General features: G+C 38.9%; 1 pseudogene; it reads left to right on the forward strand.

Moving 5' to 3' along the window:
* The window catches only part of LOC127465450 (chloride channel protein D-like), a 76,804-nt pseudogene that overhangs the window by 7,805 nt on the left and 52,771 nt on the right, over positions 1-16,228 (forward strand).

Raw genomic sequence — 16,228 nt, forward strand, 5'->3', positions numbered from 1 at the left:
GACTTTTTTTCCCATTGCCTTCTGGGTTATATAAGGAGGGAGAAAAATGAAAGATTTTTACACATGGACTCTACCCTTAAATTAATGATGCTGTCCCAGGAAAAAAGAGATGATGGGAATTGCACAATGTGCATGGGTGGGCCTTGCTTTATTTTTCAAGTTTTGAAAAAGTAAATTTTTTGTGACACTTTTTTAGTCTGGCTCTTCTCTGCTCATGCATGTCTGTGAGATAATGCTGGTAAACTCTCTCATGTGAACAATTCTACTGAAATTAATGAGATTAGTTTCCAGAAAAAGAAACTGCAACCAGTTTATGTCATCTGGATGGTATTTTTGTCATGTTGACATATAAAACTCTAGACAATGTTGTTTATTTTTTTAAAGTAAAGATAAAGACTCCTGAGTATTAATTTTCTAAAGAAATAGAAAGATTTCAAATAAACAGTCACTTGTGAACTATCTGTAGCTTAAAAGTAAATCAAAAAGCACCAAAGGGATGATGTGGGATCTCCGTTGCCTTTAGGCTTTTAAGATCAGTCATTTAAATAAATCTGCGATGTGATGATTAAACAAAATGTTACTCATGGAAGAAATCAGCAATTGCAGTCAGAAAAGTATAAAAAATGTTTGTTTTTCTGTGCAGAATCCAGTTACAGTATAATTAGAAAGAAGCATTAGCTTACAGTCAGGAACCATCCTGGGAGAGACAGGTTGTATGGATGTCCCCTTCATGGAGAGGGTTGTTGGTGAGCAGCAGAGACAAATTTCAGTCTGAGACCTCACTTCTTCACAAAGACCAGGATGACATACTCCCACTCCCCTAGTGTCTTTTGGTGTTAAAGTAGGTTCAAGTGTTCTGTACACTTGTTGACTTCAGTTAGTACTGAGTGCTCAGCATGTCTGTAAATTACCCCTGAGGTCTCAGGTAGCACATCCAGAGGATACAAGTTTTATAAGCTTGTGAGCACTATTGATTAGTGCATTAGATGTATCAGCATTACTGCAGTAACTCCTGCAATGGCTGGTCTTGATTCTATTTTTCTAAGACAGAATTCAAGCATAATTTTATTTCCTCTTTCTAAATCCCTCTCTCTGTTTTGTACACTGTGTCCTCCATTAAAAATGTAACATTTGTCTGATTCAGGATGTTGTTTTAATAGAATGAAATAGGTATTTTGGAAAGCAAATTATGTTGTGTATGGGAAAATATATAATATAGATATATAAAGGAAGATTGTTCTTGTGCCTTTTTATAGTGTAATTATTATCCCCCTCTTTTTTCTCCTTCTTTTTCCTCCTTCTTTTTCCTCCTTTTTTTCTTTACTGGCAGTGGCTCATAGTGCAGATCTCCAGCATTTGAACTCCTTGTGCTGCTTACAGCAACAGAAGTTGGGACATATGTGGGCTCCATATCTTTGCGGGGAGGGAGACAAGGTATAGTGTTCCCTGTGGATTTATCAGACATTTATAAATTGAGGCAGCATGTTGAGCCTGCAGGCTCCAGGGATGTACTCTTATTCTCTAGTGAATTGTAAGCTTTCTTACCTTTCTTTTCACTGCAGTGTTTCACTCCTGTGACTGCACTGTTGCAGGATTTGAAGTGGAACATCTTCCTGGCCTTAGTATGGTTGGTGCTAGTTCAGCAGCTCACTGTCATGGCACAGTGGTCTCCAAATGATGTTACAGGGTTGAGATTTTGTCAGTCAGAGGTCAAGACACGTCTGAACTCATGTTGTAGAGATGCAAGGCACTTTAATGACCCTATAATAAACCATCGTGTGTTTAAATTCAGCCACGTAAACCCAGCTTTGACAGGAAATAATGGTTATTTTTTTTTTCTCTTTTTTACCTCTGTTACCCAAATTTTGACTCTTCTACCTGTTGCAGATGCAGTTTCACTATGGCTGCTGCAGAAACAGGCATAACTTTGGTATTTCATGCCCCCATTGGTGGGCTCTTGTTTGCTTGAGAAGGATGGCTTCGTTCGGGGACATAAGGCTGGTCTGGCAAGGCTTATTCTGCTGCTTGATGGCCACCTTCACCACGGGTGTAGTGTCCTCTTAACTCTATGGGTTTGTTTACAGGGGCCATTTTGAATTTTTTGAGGCAGAGAAAAGAATTCTATTTTGGGTACATATTGTGTGGATGTGGGGGAAAATAGATGCAGGAGTTTAGACTTGTCTCCTTCAGCATTATTGTTGGGGGAGAAGCAGGAAAGGGGGACTGAGAAGGGGAAAGGCTGGGATATGTACAATTATCAGATCAGTGGATATGGATGTCTTTACACTTTACATCTGGCGACCACTTAAATACAAGAGAGATTTGTTTTGTTCTAAATTATAGCGAGCAAGTAGACAAAGCATCTACTGTTTGCTTATTAACCAATCATATTGGTTATTAAGATAACTTTCTGTGTTGGTGCTGGATAGAGGAGGGATATTTCGAAGTAAAGGAAAAGGCAGAGAAGCTCTTAAATAGGCTGTCCTCTCCTGTGGCTGGATCAAGCTCTCAGCTGTTGCTGCAGACAGTGCTGTACTGTGCCCCTGTTCCTTGGTGCTTCCAGATTAAACATTTGAAAAACTGTAATCACTGTTTGTTCCTGGTTGCAAAACAGAGGTGACCTTCAGCCTCACCTACCTTTGCTTTATTCCTTCCAGCATGACACAACCTTATCTTTGGATTTTACCTTATGTCCACCTGAAAGTAGTTGCTTTTATTATCATGTCTTTCACTCATTTTTATTGCAAGATAGCAATATTCAATAGTGATGTGCAAGTATCATGATCTTCCCTTCTTGTTGCCTAAATATTCTTCTTTGTATTTGACTTGGAGATCAATTAGAGAGCTAGAAATAAACTCTGGTATTCTGAATCCTAATTCATTTTTTGCTACTATATAAATTTTTCTTATGGCAATTGCCTGAGCACTTTCAATTATCTCTGAATTTCTTCTGGCTTGTATATCTCTAGCAATGCAGACACTAAAAAGATTATGGCATTTCTCACTGTAGCTATACCTTGGTTGGGAAAATGGGCAATATTTTTTGTGTGCATGCTCCCTGAAATATTTGCTTTACCACTAGTTTTGCAGGGGAAAATAGAGAAGACATGGGTTTTCGGCCCAAATCCTTTTTGTGGACCAACTCATAGTGTAGCCCCCAAATAGCTGCAGTTACACACCAAGAAGATAAAAGTTTGTGGCAGAAAGGTGAGACTATGTGAGCAGGAAAGAGGTCAGGCATTCTGAAGCCAGATTCATTGCTGAAGCCAAAGTGTTTTGTAATTAACAGCTGCACACCCAGGGGAAAGTGGATTCACTTCAGTTGCTATTTTACAATAAGCATTGCTCTTTTAACACTCAGTTCAGGATGTTTTCTGGAAAGAGCAGTGGATTTTCTTTCCTTCTATCTTAGAGGGAAAAGTTAGCTAAAATTATTAACAACATAACTTCTGGCAGGGTTCAGTAGTTTTTGGCTCTCAATGTGGTACAGATAACCAGAAATATTTGGGCATGGGGCTCAGGGGAAATTTTGCTTCTTGTATATTTTGTGGCATTAAGCAAACACAGTTTACAGTAGATAAACTCTGAGTTTAAAGCTTGTGGGTTATGTTTCTCAAGAAAATGATGATTTTGTTTTATTATTTTTTTTTAGTTTCATTCTACCTAGGATAATGTTACAAGGGGATTTTATTGTACTCCAGAGCATGAGATTTTCAGGAAACTTCACTTTATTTTTACTTAGACCATTGGATTAATTCTAAAGGTGAAATTTGCTCTGTAGATACCATTTTTTTCTTGATGACTGGCCAAAGCTCATGGTTGATATTACAACAAAAACAAACAGTATACTGTGCCACCTTTCATTCCCAGCATGTAGAACATGCTGGCTGTCTTGACTTTACTTTTATTGCCACACACATGCAGTGAAATGTGCATATATTACCTTAAAGCAAATACCTCAGTATATCTTTTCCTTTGGAAAAATGGAGGTAGGGAGAAAAAATAATAAAATCACGCTGTCTATTTTTAGTTTTAGTGAAGGATTGGAATTAGAAAGAATATAATGCAAGATATTTCGATCCTGCAGTAAATAAAACAGATGTTTTTCTACTTCAAATTAGGCTACTTCTCTTGGAATTTCAATGCCTTAAACATTAGATCCCTTTAAATTCTTTGGAAAAACATGGATATTGTTACAGCTATTGTTAAAAATAGCATTATTAATGTTTTTCTTAGTACACAGAGTACCTACATATATGATTGTTGTAGTCCTGTTGTAGTCCCTGCAAGTGTAGGCTTGCGGGTGTCGATCTTCTGGTGCCTAGGAATGACTAGGCATTCTCTTCCAGACCCAGTTTCTGCAGCACCCTGTGAACCACCCCTTGAAGCCTGGGTGGGTTTTGACCCTGGCATTTCTCCTCTCAGGAAATACCACCCGTGTTTAGTACAGACACCTGGTGAATTTGTTAAACTCTAGGCTAGCTGTAGCAAGACCAAGAATAAGATTAAAGTTCAAGAAGAAGAGAAGGAAGAAGAAAAAAGAGTTTGAACAGTAAGAGGAGCTCAAGGTGAAGCAATTCAAGGCAGACTGACACCTGACAGTTTCTCCTGTCCCCTACCCCCAAGATTATACCAGTTTAGGGGGTTTTATTGCAGGCAACCCTTGACATGTGCCCTTCCTGCTTCTTGCCGTGTAGATTTTTATGCATTTTGTGATCTCTTACTTTGTCCAGATCCCAATCATAACAAAAAGCTGTGTAACCCTAAGCTTGGGCTAGGGAAATAATATCATCACAGCTTTTAATAGATTGCCACCAACCTGTTGACCCCTTTTTGTTGACTGGAAGATAAAATTAAAACATGATATTGCTTTCATCCTTGCTGCTTGTTGAGGAGTCAAGCAGAAAATTCAATTACTATTACAGCTGCCAGATTATGTTCTGTGCTTGTGATTTGTTGTTCTGCAAGTTGTTCTAGCTCGGCATCAATTTCCACAGTTTTACTTATATAAATTTACTTATAAATTATCTCAATGCACATGGATGCAAGTTGACACTTAATAAGTGAACATTCAGCAAAGCTCGGGTTCATCAGTCTTTTGAAGTGCTCATTAAGGCCATCATGTCATGTTATTTGGATGTAACTTGAGTGCTGAGTGCTAGTGGTAAGTGAAGTACATCACAGAGGTTTCTGCTATGTCTGCCAGCACCAGTGCACACCTGCTTGTTTCCACTCCTGGGAGGTGTGCAAGAAGAGATCAGCTTCAAATTAATTAGCTGAATTACCTAAACCACAAGGAGAGATTTATTTCCTGTACAGAAATTACTTTGAAGTATCGGGTTTTGTGAGAGAGGGTGCAATAGTTCATGTCACTGGCAGGATGCTCAGGACATTTTTCTCCTTTCTTTGACTCAGGTTAAGAACTTACTGGACATGAACATCTTGGCCTTCATTCTGACCATCCTCCTTGGTGTGTTTGGAGGTCTTCTAGGAGCTTTCTTTGTTTCCCTAAATATAAAGGTTAATAAACTACGTATGCAGTTCTTTAATTCAATTCCAAAATTATCCCCTAGAAAAACAAGCAAGCTGTTGGAGGCTGTGCTTATCCTAGTAAGTAAATAATATGTTTCTCTTGATTCTACAATATTTACAGTGGCTAATGTAGGTCATTAATTGCTGGTTTGAAAAATGAATCTCACCTGCTGGTACTTGATAATTGCAACAAAGTACAGCAAACATATAGATTTCCAAAATACATATGTGTATTTAATGTTGGTGGTTATATGAGAATGGAGAAGATATTTTTTGTTTGTTTGTTTTAGTTTGGTTTTCATGCTTGAATTATTTTACCTCACTGCTGTTTCACTCTGATGATACTACATCAGCTTAGTGATATGCAGCAGTTGTGTTGGTGTGCTTTTCCATTTATTTGCAGTCTATGGAAGGCTCAAATGTCCTGATAAAACATGATGGGGCCACTTTACATCTAGGCTTTGGAGTTTCTGTTTAGTGTTGTATGGCTTTGGGGAGGGTCATGCCGTTGGAAGAAGAAGGGTATAGGCAAAATATAAGGGAAAGGTGGAATTTAGGAAGAATTTCTAACGCAAACCTAGAACTGGTTTCACTTAGGAAGACTGCAAAATGCGTTCTCAGATGGGTTAGATTTTTTTTTTTTCCTTCCTTCTGCATTTCAGAGAAAGTCCCAGGGAGAAGCTGTGAGCAAGCTCTCTCTCTCCTGGGTATGCACAGAGATAACATGTTTGCAGACATGTTTAAGGCCTCCTTGGGCCAGAGAGGGTGGGGGGAGGAGAGAAAGAAGATACAAAAGGCTTGGAGAAGGCAGAGTATTGCCTTTTTTCTCTGGAGGCCAGCTGCATAGCATCCTTGAGAAATGGTCCTCGCATCTGAAATAAACCTTTTTTTTAATCCTTCCACTGCCTTGGCATTCTTGGGAAGAATACCTGCCTATGTTTTATCTTACACAGAAGGTTCCCATATTTTTATCATTTTCATACTTTTCAATTTTATGCTTTGGTTATAACTTAAGTATTTTGTTATGAAGAACATTATGAACTTAATAGTCCTTTAAAGACAGGCTGAGAGAGTTGGGAATGTTGAGCCTGGAGAACGAGAAGGCTCTGAGGAGAACTTGTAACTTTCCAGTACCTAAAGAGGACCTGCAGGAAGCCTGGAGAGGGACTTTTACAAGAGCATTTAGTAATAGAACAAGTGACAGTGGCTTCAAACTGAAAGAGAGTAGGTTTAGATTAGATATTGAGAAGAAATTCTTTACTGTGAAGGTTGTAGGGCCAGGTTGCCCAGAGAAATTGTGGACTCCCCATCCCTGGAAGTGTTCAAGGCCAAGTTGGATGGGGCTTTGAACAACCTTGTTTAGTGGAAGATGTCCCTGCCCATGGCAGAGGTATTGGAATTAGATGACCTTGAAGGTCCCTTTCAGTGCAAACTATCCTGATTAAATTTGAAGGAAGGAAACCTTCAGAACTTTTGTACTGCACTTTTAGTAAACTGTGTGAATTTGAGCTTCTCTGCAAGTTTTTCCAATGAATACCTGGTTGTCATAAGTTTCCTTTATTTCCAGTATTTTCGATGAAGTGCTTCTGAGGAGTTTTCTGTTCCTTTGAAGTGTTGAGATGACATATCTTTAGCGAAACTGATGCACACTGAAGCCCCTTTCTTCTGCCCTCTTTTAGGCAGACTTGCCAGTGTGTATTATGTATTCACATATGTTTTCTGTAAATACTGTTGTGTACTTTCTCTTCCCTCTCTCCTGGAGAGAGGGCTGCTTGATTGTAAACCAGTGAGTTGGCCATGTAGATGCTCTCCTCTTGTCAGCCCCAGGCATTCCTTCAGCAGCTTCTACTCCAAGCCAGCAAAAAGATGTAAGTTTCAGGGAAAGGCAATCATCTTGACTTGCATTAACAACATGGATGATACTGGGAAGAAAACAATTAGTATTTTAAATATGGGAGTGGAAACTGTTGGAGCTAAAAGCGTAAATAACCATAGGTCGAGGTGCATGGCTAAGTCTCTGTAAGCTCTCCACAGACTGTTTCCCATTGGTTTGCCTCTCCATACATAAGGTCGGAAGAGTTCTGTATGTGCTCTGGCAGTCTGCCTCCTCCTCTGCCTAGTCCTGCTCCTTGCTCAGAACAGCAACCTTACTTGTTGGGTTCTCTGTTGGCACATCAGAGGTGAAATCGGACCTCAGGTAGGAAGAAAAGAGGAAAGAGGGATCCTGGTGAGAGGACTGTGCTGGAGCATGCCTGTGCTGGCGATGACAGCTGAATTTCAGCTCCTCTTAGCGGCAGGATGTTGGCAGCTGTGTTGGCTCAGCATCTCCTGAGGCAAGACAGCCCAAGGAAGCTAACTTCAAGCTTTTTGTTTCCATGTTTGAAAGAGTGAGTAAGGACTGTAGGAAAAATTGGATTTCTCGGCTCCAGGGAGAACCTTTCCCCTGACCAGCCTTCTCGCATTGTGCTACAGCTTTAATCTCAGGTCTTGCAAAGAGTTTGTGGCTTTGTGCTGTTGAGCACTGCAAAGAGACATCCTAACCCAAATCCAGTTTTCAAACCAGCAGGACGAGGAGCAGAGTCCCACGTGTGACTCCCATTAGTCCTGTAGAAAAGCCATAGTTTCCAAAGTACCTCTATTTGCAAGAGGTCAGCTTTGTAACAATTTTTATTTTAACAGTTTGGAGCCGGAGTGCTGTGTTTGACAGCTGTTTCCCCTACTATTGGGAAAGCTTTGGCTTTCTCATCATACATTACAAAGACGTTGCTAAACTGGTTAAGCATGTAAAAAACACTCATTACTCTTTGGAATGAAAACCAAAACATGCATCAACAGAAGCCAGTAAGAGCCAGTATGTTAGAAGACACTATAGGATTAAATGTAAGATCAGCTAGCAAAGATTTAGTGTCACATATAAAGAAAGCACCTCCTAAGAGTTATTTTATGTTGTTTAAGAGTGGTGTCTTACTGACTCCAAAAGTTCATGGGGCCATTAGCACCTTGCCAGATCATACCTGAAACTGGGAGAACAGCATGTGTTTTGTAGGGTTGTAGTGCTTACAAGAGCTCTTCTGTTTATATATTTTTACCTTAATCCTGTATTTTTTTTAATACTGTTTTTTTACCTTAACTTTGTAGCATGAACTCTTATTCAGACTGTTTTTCCTTTTTTCTTAGCTCTAGAAGATCCTACTCAGGTCACAGTCCTTATTTTATTATAACTTGGCAGAAAAAGGCAGGAAAGAAACTGTTTGATCTGAGAGAACCATACTTTTTTTTAAAAAAATAAACTCACATAATCAAGCAACTGAAAGAAACTATGTCACAGTGACTTTAACCAAAAATAATCTTGTTTAAACCAGTTTGCATTTAAACTTGGAAAGAACCCATCATGGTATCTTCCACACCCACAACATAACCCGGAGTACCATTCCTTTGACTGGAATTGAATATCTAATCTTCAGCCCATAGATTAGACAAAGCTGTCTTCCTAAGTGCCCTTCTGCTCCTTGGCCTTTATTTGCTTCTCCTCAGTTCATCACCTTTCTCTCTGTGAGGAAATCACGATGTAGATAATGTTTTGCCAAGAATCTGGCAGAGCTATCTTTCTTCTCTATTTTTTTTATTCACGTTGACTAATGCTTCTGTTCCAAAAGCTCAGTGTTTCCATGGGCAGGGTGGACAATTTAAGAATATATGCATATATACTTAATATATAAGCTGTCAAAACTTTAAAAGGATACTTGAGAGGATTATTTTCTTTTCTACCAAGCTGTGAAGATAGGCTACTGCTTTAAATATGTAACCACTGGCTCCAGGCTATCTGTCCTCCTAGCTCCCTTTGGACTTCGAAGCTTTGGCAAAAAATTGACCTGGGTTTGAACTGTCCCAGAGTCAAGTTTTCAGAAATAAAACCTGACCTGAGCTTTGTGAAGGCTGAACTACTCCCAGTTACATCTCTCTGATGTAGATGTGTTCTGCCCATAAGCTTATAATCTTTGAGATACAGGAAAACAAAGACTTGAGGTAGAATTGTCTGACAATTCATCACAGCTGCACAGAGCTGAATCTCAGCTTGAAGGTTTCTATAAATGTGCTATCTGAACTGTTTTATAGTGATCCACAGAGTGCATGAAACTTTGTGCTTGGAAAATATATTACTACTACGGTTGTGTGTTCCAGTACTTTTTCTCCAGATGTCTTCTTAAATATATTCTAATTTATTTTTTTTTTTAACTTTGGGCATATCTTCATTTATACAGAAATGTAAATTAACCTCAATTAAGATAAAAAAATGAACATGAGTTTTTAATGAAATATAACTGTGTTATATTGAACTATGTTGCACTGAAAAATAAGCATCACTGAAATGTAGTCATCTCATGAAAAAATTCCCTTTGCTTTTGGTGAATGCAAAGTGGCCATTGAAAACACCTTCTACTGTGCTCTATTTCAAATGTTTTTGGTTTCATTCATGCTTCCTTCAAAATGGATATGTGGAAAACTAGAAGGACCTGATAAAGTGTCTTCATCCATTTGGATTGCAATGTCTGTGTCTCTACTGTGTAGCATCTAATCAACATTAGGCTTTATAGCTGTCTAGTATTGCTATGATGTCTAGGAACTTATTTCCATTGATTAACTAAATATTAGTCCTTTCATAACATCTTCCCTATGAGAGAAGGGAAGTAATAAGTTGGCAAGTAAGAAACAAGTATTTAGCTGTTCATACTGACCAGGGACTTCAAATCTGCATAAGTAGGGAGGAATTTAAATTGAAACAGTGGACCGTTTCTGACACACAGCATAATTTTAAGCACCAACCAGAAAAACAGGTCCTTAATGAAAGACACAGATCCTGAGCCCTTGCTGTGCTCAAGTTGCAGTCAGGGGCCAGCAGCCTGCAAGGAACTCTGTCTGGCTGTGTTTCCACTGCCTGCTGTGGGGCATGGTGGGGAGGCTGTCCATTTGTAGAGGATTCCACATGCTTCAAGTCCTTCTGGAGGTAGCGGTGGTCTCTGATGGCCACAGAGTCGGAGACCGATTATCCAGTTGCAACAACTGAGTCCCTGAAGTTAGACTGAATGAATCTTACTCATTGCTTATGAGCAAATGGTGATCTTTTCGGATACATGGGCAAGACAAAAGGACAGAGTCCTTGTGGTAACTGCTGGCATTAGTCAGTTTAGACAATTCACTTTTTTTTTTTGTCCGTTTTTACATCTCAGAATAGTTACATCTCACAATGCCTGCAGGTATGTATGACAACTGTTGCAGTGTATTTACTATATTTCTTTTCTTTCATTCCTGTTGTGAGAAGCTACCAGGTGAGAAACAACTCAGAAATGTAAGTAGGGGGGCTCACTATGAGCATATATATGTGAATACAGTTAATAACTGTTTCTTCCAATTAGCTGTTACAAGGATTTGGGATGGAAAATAGCCAAAGGTGTGTCATAGCTGAGTGTTTAAAATGAATTCACGTAAAGACAAAAGTCATACTTATCTTTTAATCATTGAAATTTAATCACACTTAAACTTCTCCAGTGAGAGGCATTTGCTATCATGTCAAATTAAAGAAAAAAAAAAAGAGAAAGAAAGAAACAAACAAAAGGGAGCTAAAAAAATGAAAAGAGCCTGAAAAATGGCTGTATGTATCACATGAGCACTTTTTCAATTTAGAATCCTGATTTTGCTTTTAAAGGTTTTTAGGCCTTTTAGATAGGTATATTAGCCTATAGGAGACAGGCTGTGCTTGAACTGGAAAACTGGAACTGGAAGCTGGTGAAAAACCTTTGTTATTCTGAGCTCCTGTTGACTGCTATTGGCTGAGGGACATAAGTGATCAGTCCTCTCTGTAGGAACATGAATAGGCAACCCATCAGGGGCTACAGCAGAAACTGTAATCCCGGGACTTAAAATGGCAAATACTGTGTTAATAAACAGGTAGGGAATATATGACTGAATGGCTAAGGATTTTGTAGGTTATGTTGTTGAAGAGATCCTTGAATCTGATACAGGTTTTGCAGTACAAATATCTTTCTTGAAAAATATGTGTGAGGAATCCAGAGGAAGTAGAAAAAGAATTGCTCAGATTGAGGTTAAATGACAGCTTGATTTCACAGTTGTCACTACCAACTTGTAGTTTTACAAATTCATAAATCTGGAAAATTTATGAACTCCTCCTTCCAAGGGGACAGCATCATTTCTATGTTGCTTAAAACAAACTTTAAATACTGAATAACTTGCCATTGGTGATTGGACTCTTAACAGCTTATTTAAGTTTATAGAAAGCAGACATGCTTTTCCATGCTTGCCACCAATTCTAGCCTGTTATTTGACTTGCAATACCTGATTCAGTATTGTTTGCTAGATTATGTATTTGCATATTCTTTATAAAAGCAAACTTTGTCACTTGGTACCAGGACTTGGTGTCTATGCCTATTTGGATTGTTGTGGGAAGAACCTTTTTCCTCACCCTGACATCCTTTTTTATTTTAAGGACTAAATGCTAGCAAAATGTTATTTTTCAAAACAAAACTATTTTTGCTCTGAAGGAAAAACATCTGAAACCACGATAATTTCATGGCTTTTTTTTTTTTTCTGTTTCTGAATCAAAAATAGTCATGCTGATGCAGCCTAGAGGCTGAATGGTCTCAGTGCCAATTTATTATTTGGTGTGACTACAAGTTATAAGGAGTATATCCTGTTGAAAATGGATAGATCTGAAAAGGAATTAAGCACCAAATTGTTCTGGGTTTTGTAAGACCATGCAAATGCTGAAAGTAGTGACAATGTCTCTAATAAGTTTGTAGTAAGACTAAATGTGGAAAAGAAGCTTGTTCACTATTCTCCTGTTCTTAGGAATTGAAAAAGGGAATTATGATTGCAGTTGTAAGAGTTTGGTTAGGATCATTTAGATTTGGCTCATCTCAGCATGATGTGAGATAGTCAGTGCTCCAGAAGCAGATAAATATCATTACCCTCTTTGGATCCAGCAGATTAGTAATAAGCACCCTTGCTACTTTAAGAGATCCAATAAGAATTATATAACAAAAAAAATAATTGTAAGATACTGAATTTTGTCTTTTGTAGTGATCCAACTCAGTCAAGTGTACGGTTTTGCTCTTAAACTGTGATAGTAAAAGACCTGCAGCTCCAGATGGGTCTGTATTTGGCTATGCCAATATGACAGCACTTCTATCATAGCTTATCCTCATACATTTATACTGAACAGTTCTTTCAGTAGTGTTTTGTAGGACTTGGAGAAGCACTTGGATTCCTTGGAGAAGGAGGACTAAGAGGTCATGGGAAGGCAAGAGAAGGAGGTAGAGAAGCAGTGGGCTTCTTCCATCAGCAAGTCTCAGTACTGCACATGTATTCCTGCAGTGTGGCAGTGCAGTCCTCCACCAGGGAGAAATCTGTCTCTACTAAATATACTGATTTCGAACAGAAAGAGTTAGTGGTACAAAACCCCATGTGTAAACTAAAGTCCTACACCTCCGTTGTCTGTGCTTTGTTCTTCTTGCTCAACCATTTGTACTTTAATTGTAAAACAACCTTTCTTCTGTTGTTTCTCTCTCTGTTATTTTGGCATTGCTGCAAGCTTCAAATTGCTTCTCAGTTGTGCTGTTTTTTGTGTATGCAATCCTTTACTGGTAGCAAAGACATGTATAGAACTTGAGTCTTTGATATAAGTGAGTTACACAGTCATATGACTTCTAAAGCAGGACAGAGTAATCAGGTTTTTGGTTTTTTATTGACTATTATGAATTTGGAATATATTCTTGTTTGAGTGGTTGGAATAATGTAAAAAGCTAATACAGGATTGGGAAGTATCTTATGTCCCTTTTGTTGCCAATCTTGGGTCTGGAAGAAATTTTTAAGCACTAGATGTTGGCTGCATTTTAAGTTTTCCTTGTAGTTCTGAGTGGGGATCAGGTGGGTCAAATAACAGAGATCTCCTGCTCTTTGTTCCAGGAACAGAGTTTATATTTTTACTGTTTAGGTTGTGGTGATGTCCGAAACATGCTGGAGGCTTTCCAAACTGGAAGAAGGAAGTCATACCTGCTTGGAGAGTTCAATTGTTCCAGATGACAGAGATTGAGAAAGTGTCCAGGAATAGTAGTGCTGTGCAGAAATGCTGGTTGTGGTCAGCATGATAACCGGCAGTCTATGTTGCAAAATGTTGAAATAACTGGTGCCAGTATTTACCAGAGGAGAGCTTTAAGAACATGTTGGACAAACATCTTTTAGGTGTGGTTTGAGTATAGCCTGTGCTGCTGTGGAAGAGGAGACCTCTAAGTCCTTCCAGCTCTCCATGGCGCTCTCCAGTGCAAAGCTTTCTAACTGCAAATGCTTCTATCAGCTTGGGATGCTGAGCTTACCCACCAAAGTGTTTGCTGTCAGCAATGCTTCATTTTTGGTCGGATAATCCTGTTTTATAGAGTTACAATGTTGTGTGGACAAAGAGATCAAGGCCAGGTTGTGCATTTTAATAATTTTTTTCCCTTGTTTTCTGGGTTTAGGCAGCGTAAAGTGATTCCTTGTTTGGGGAATTTTGAGTTTTGGCATGAGGAAGTTTATGTAATAAACCAGATAGATTAGTAGAATAATTAATAAACTGATCTAGTAAACTAGATTTATTAGTTAACAAAACAACTTAATTGGGAAATATAAGGGAAAGGTGGCTTCTTGTGTAAGATGTATTTCTAGTAGCTACATTCTGGACAGGCAGTAAGGTAAGTTATATTCATCCATAATAATTCTTTTGTTTGTTTTTAATATTTAAGCATAAATCAGCTCAAGAGGGAAAGTTCAGAATATAGCTGTTCCTCAAGCACATGGATTGGTCCAGATGAAGTCAGATATTCTAATCAAACCTTCAGTCAAGGTAAGGGGAGCTAAGTGATTGATACCTGGGAAGAAAGTGAAATAACTTGAGGCGATATCAAGGTATATTTGCTCATAACACAGGTTTTCTTTAAAGTAATGCAGTGCTCCCTTCTGACATATCAGAACTAAGTTCCATATTTGAGCCAAATGTGCTGGGAAGATGCTGAGTTACTGCCTCTGAAAGGAATGGGGAAAGAGCCCTGCTGAAGTAGTACTGTTGCTTTTCTTTGGCTTAAATGGCTGTAGTTTCTCTTTATTTAGATCAAGATTAACATCACAGAGAACCAGACTGGAGAGAACGTATATTCCTTATTTTCCTGGAAGTGCCCCAGATGCTGAAGCTGTCATGAAAAGTCTACTTTTTTAATAAAGTTTAGGCAAATGAGAACTACTACAAACTGCAATTTTGTAAAGGAACCTTTTAATATTTTCTATCTCTGCACATGTCTTCGTCTGTGTTGCAGCTGCTGCACTTCCAGTTGAAAATGGGAAGTAAGGGATCCCATATCTTTTTGAACATGGGACTCGTGAAAAATTTGGATACATATCCCTGTGCACTGCTTTGGCATTTTATTTCATCCTTAGCTGTTGAATGGCAGGTTCTGCAGTTGCCAGTGGCCTGATTATTCTGTGCTGTAAGCTCCACCCATCCTGGTTTGCACTTCCTCTACAAAAGGCCTGTGTTGACTAGTAACAATCTGAATTGGAGGTTGAAAGCTTGGCAATAGCAAAGCTATGAGTGCTTGGAGGAGGCTGTATAGGTAGAATGGGATGGTTTGCTTGGAAAGAGATGCTAAAATTGTGCAAAAGAATGAAGAAATATAGTCTGACAATAGCTGTGCAAGGACCATAGCCAGAACTGTGGACTTTCCAAGTATAGAGCATTTGAATCCTTTGGGGACCCAGAAGGAGCCTCAGTTTCTGGCTCCATCTCTGTAACTGTAAAAATACGGGTTCAGATCCAGACTCTTCATCTGTTTCTTATGCACGTAATAGCCTGAACCTTAATCTTGAAAATCAACACCCTAGACTTTGGAGAAAACTACAACTGGGTCTTTTGTTGTAGTTTTTAGAAAGCTGTTGTAGAGTAGAGCAAGGTTCTTACAGTAATGCTGAGAGGCTTAATGTTCAGCAAGCAAGGAGTCATGGCTGAAGAGTGCATAATGCAATTCAAATACTGAAAAAAAGTCTAAAAAGAATTAGTTGTGTGCACAGCTTTCTGCCATTGCCCTATACCTGTGTATTCACTTCCTGCCCTCCCCAAAATGTTGTCCAAGTCAATTTTTAATATGTAGTGTTTGTTGAAACATGGGATTCTTGGCTGAATAGATATGGTCAAGTCTATCTACCAGCACCCATGTTTCTTAACTGATAACCTAATTTTTGTAACCATTGTAGAACTGTATATAGTTTTAAAAACAATTCCAGAACTGCATCAATCAATCAAATAGGTCCATTGTATGAATAAATTGGAAAAAGTTGTGTAATGGTGCAAGATGATCCTCCTCAAATCATAGAGTCACAGAATATCCTGAACTGAAAGGGATCCACTAAGATCATCAAAGTCCACCTCCTGGCCCTGCATCACACCAACAATCACACCATGTGCCTGAGAGCATTGTCCAGATGCTTCTTGAACTCTGACAAGTTTGGTGCCATGACCACTTTCCTAGTGAGCCTGTTCCAGGGTCCAACCACCTGCTGGCTGAAAGCCCTTTTCTACTATCTGACCTAAAATTCCCCTGACACAGCTTCAGGCCATTCCCTCAGGTCCTGTAACTGGTCACCACAGAGAAAAGAT

The sequence above is a fragment of the Manacus candei genome, unplaced genomic scaffold, assembly GCF_025592945.1.
Source record: "Manacus candei isolate 608988 ecotype Guabito, Panama unplaced genomic scaffold, ASM2559294v1 h1tg000008l, whole genome shotgun sequence".
NCBI lineage: Eukaryota > Metazoa > Chordata > Aves > Passeriformes > Pipridae > Manacus > Manacus candei.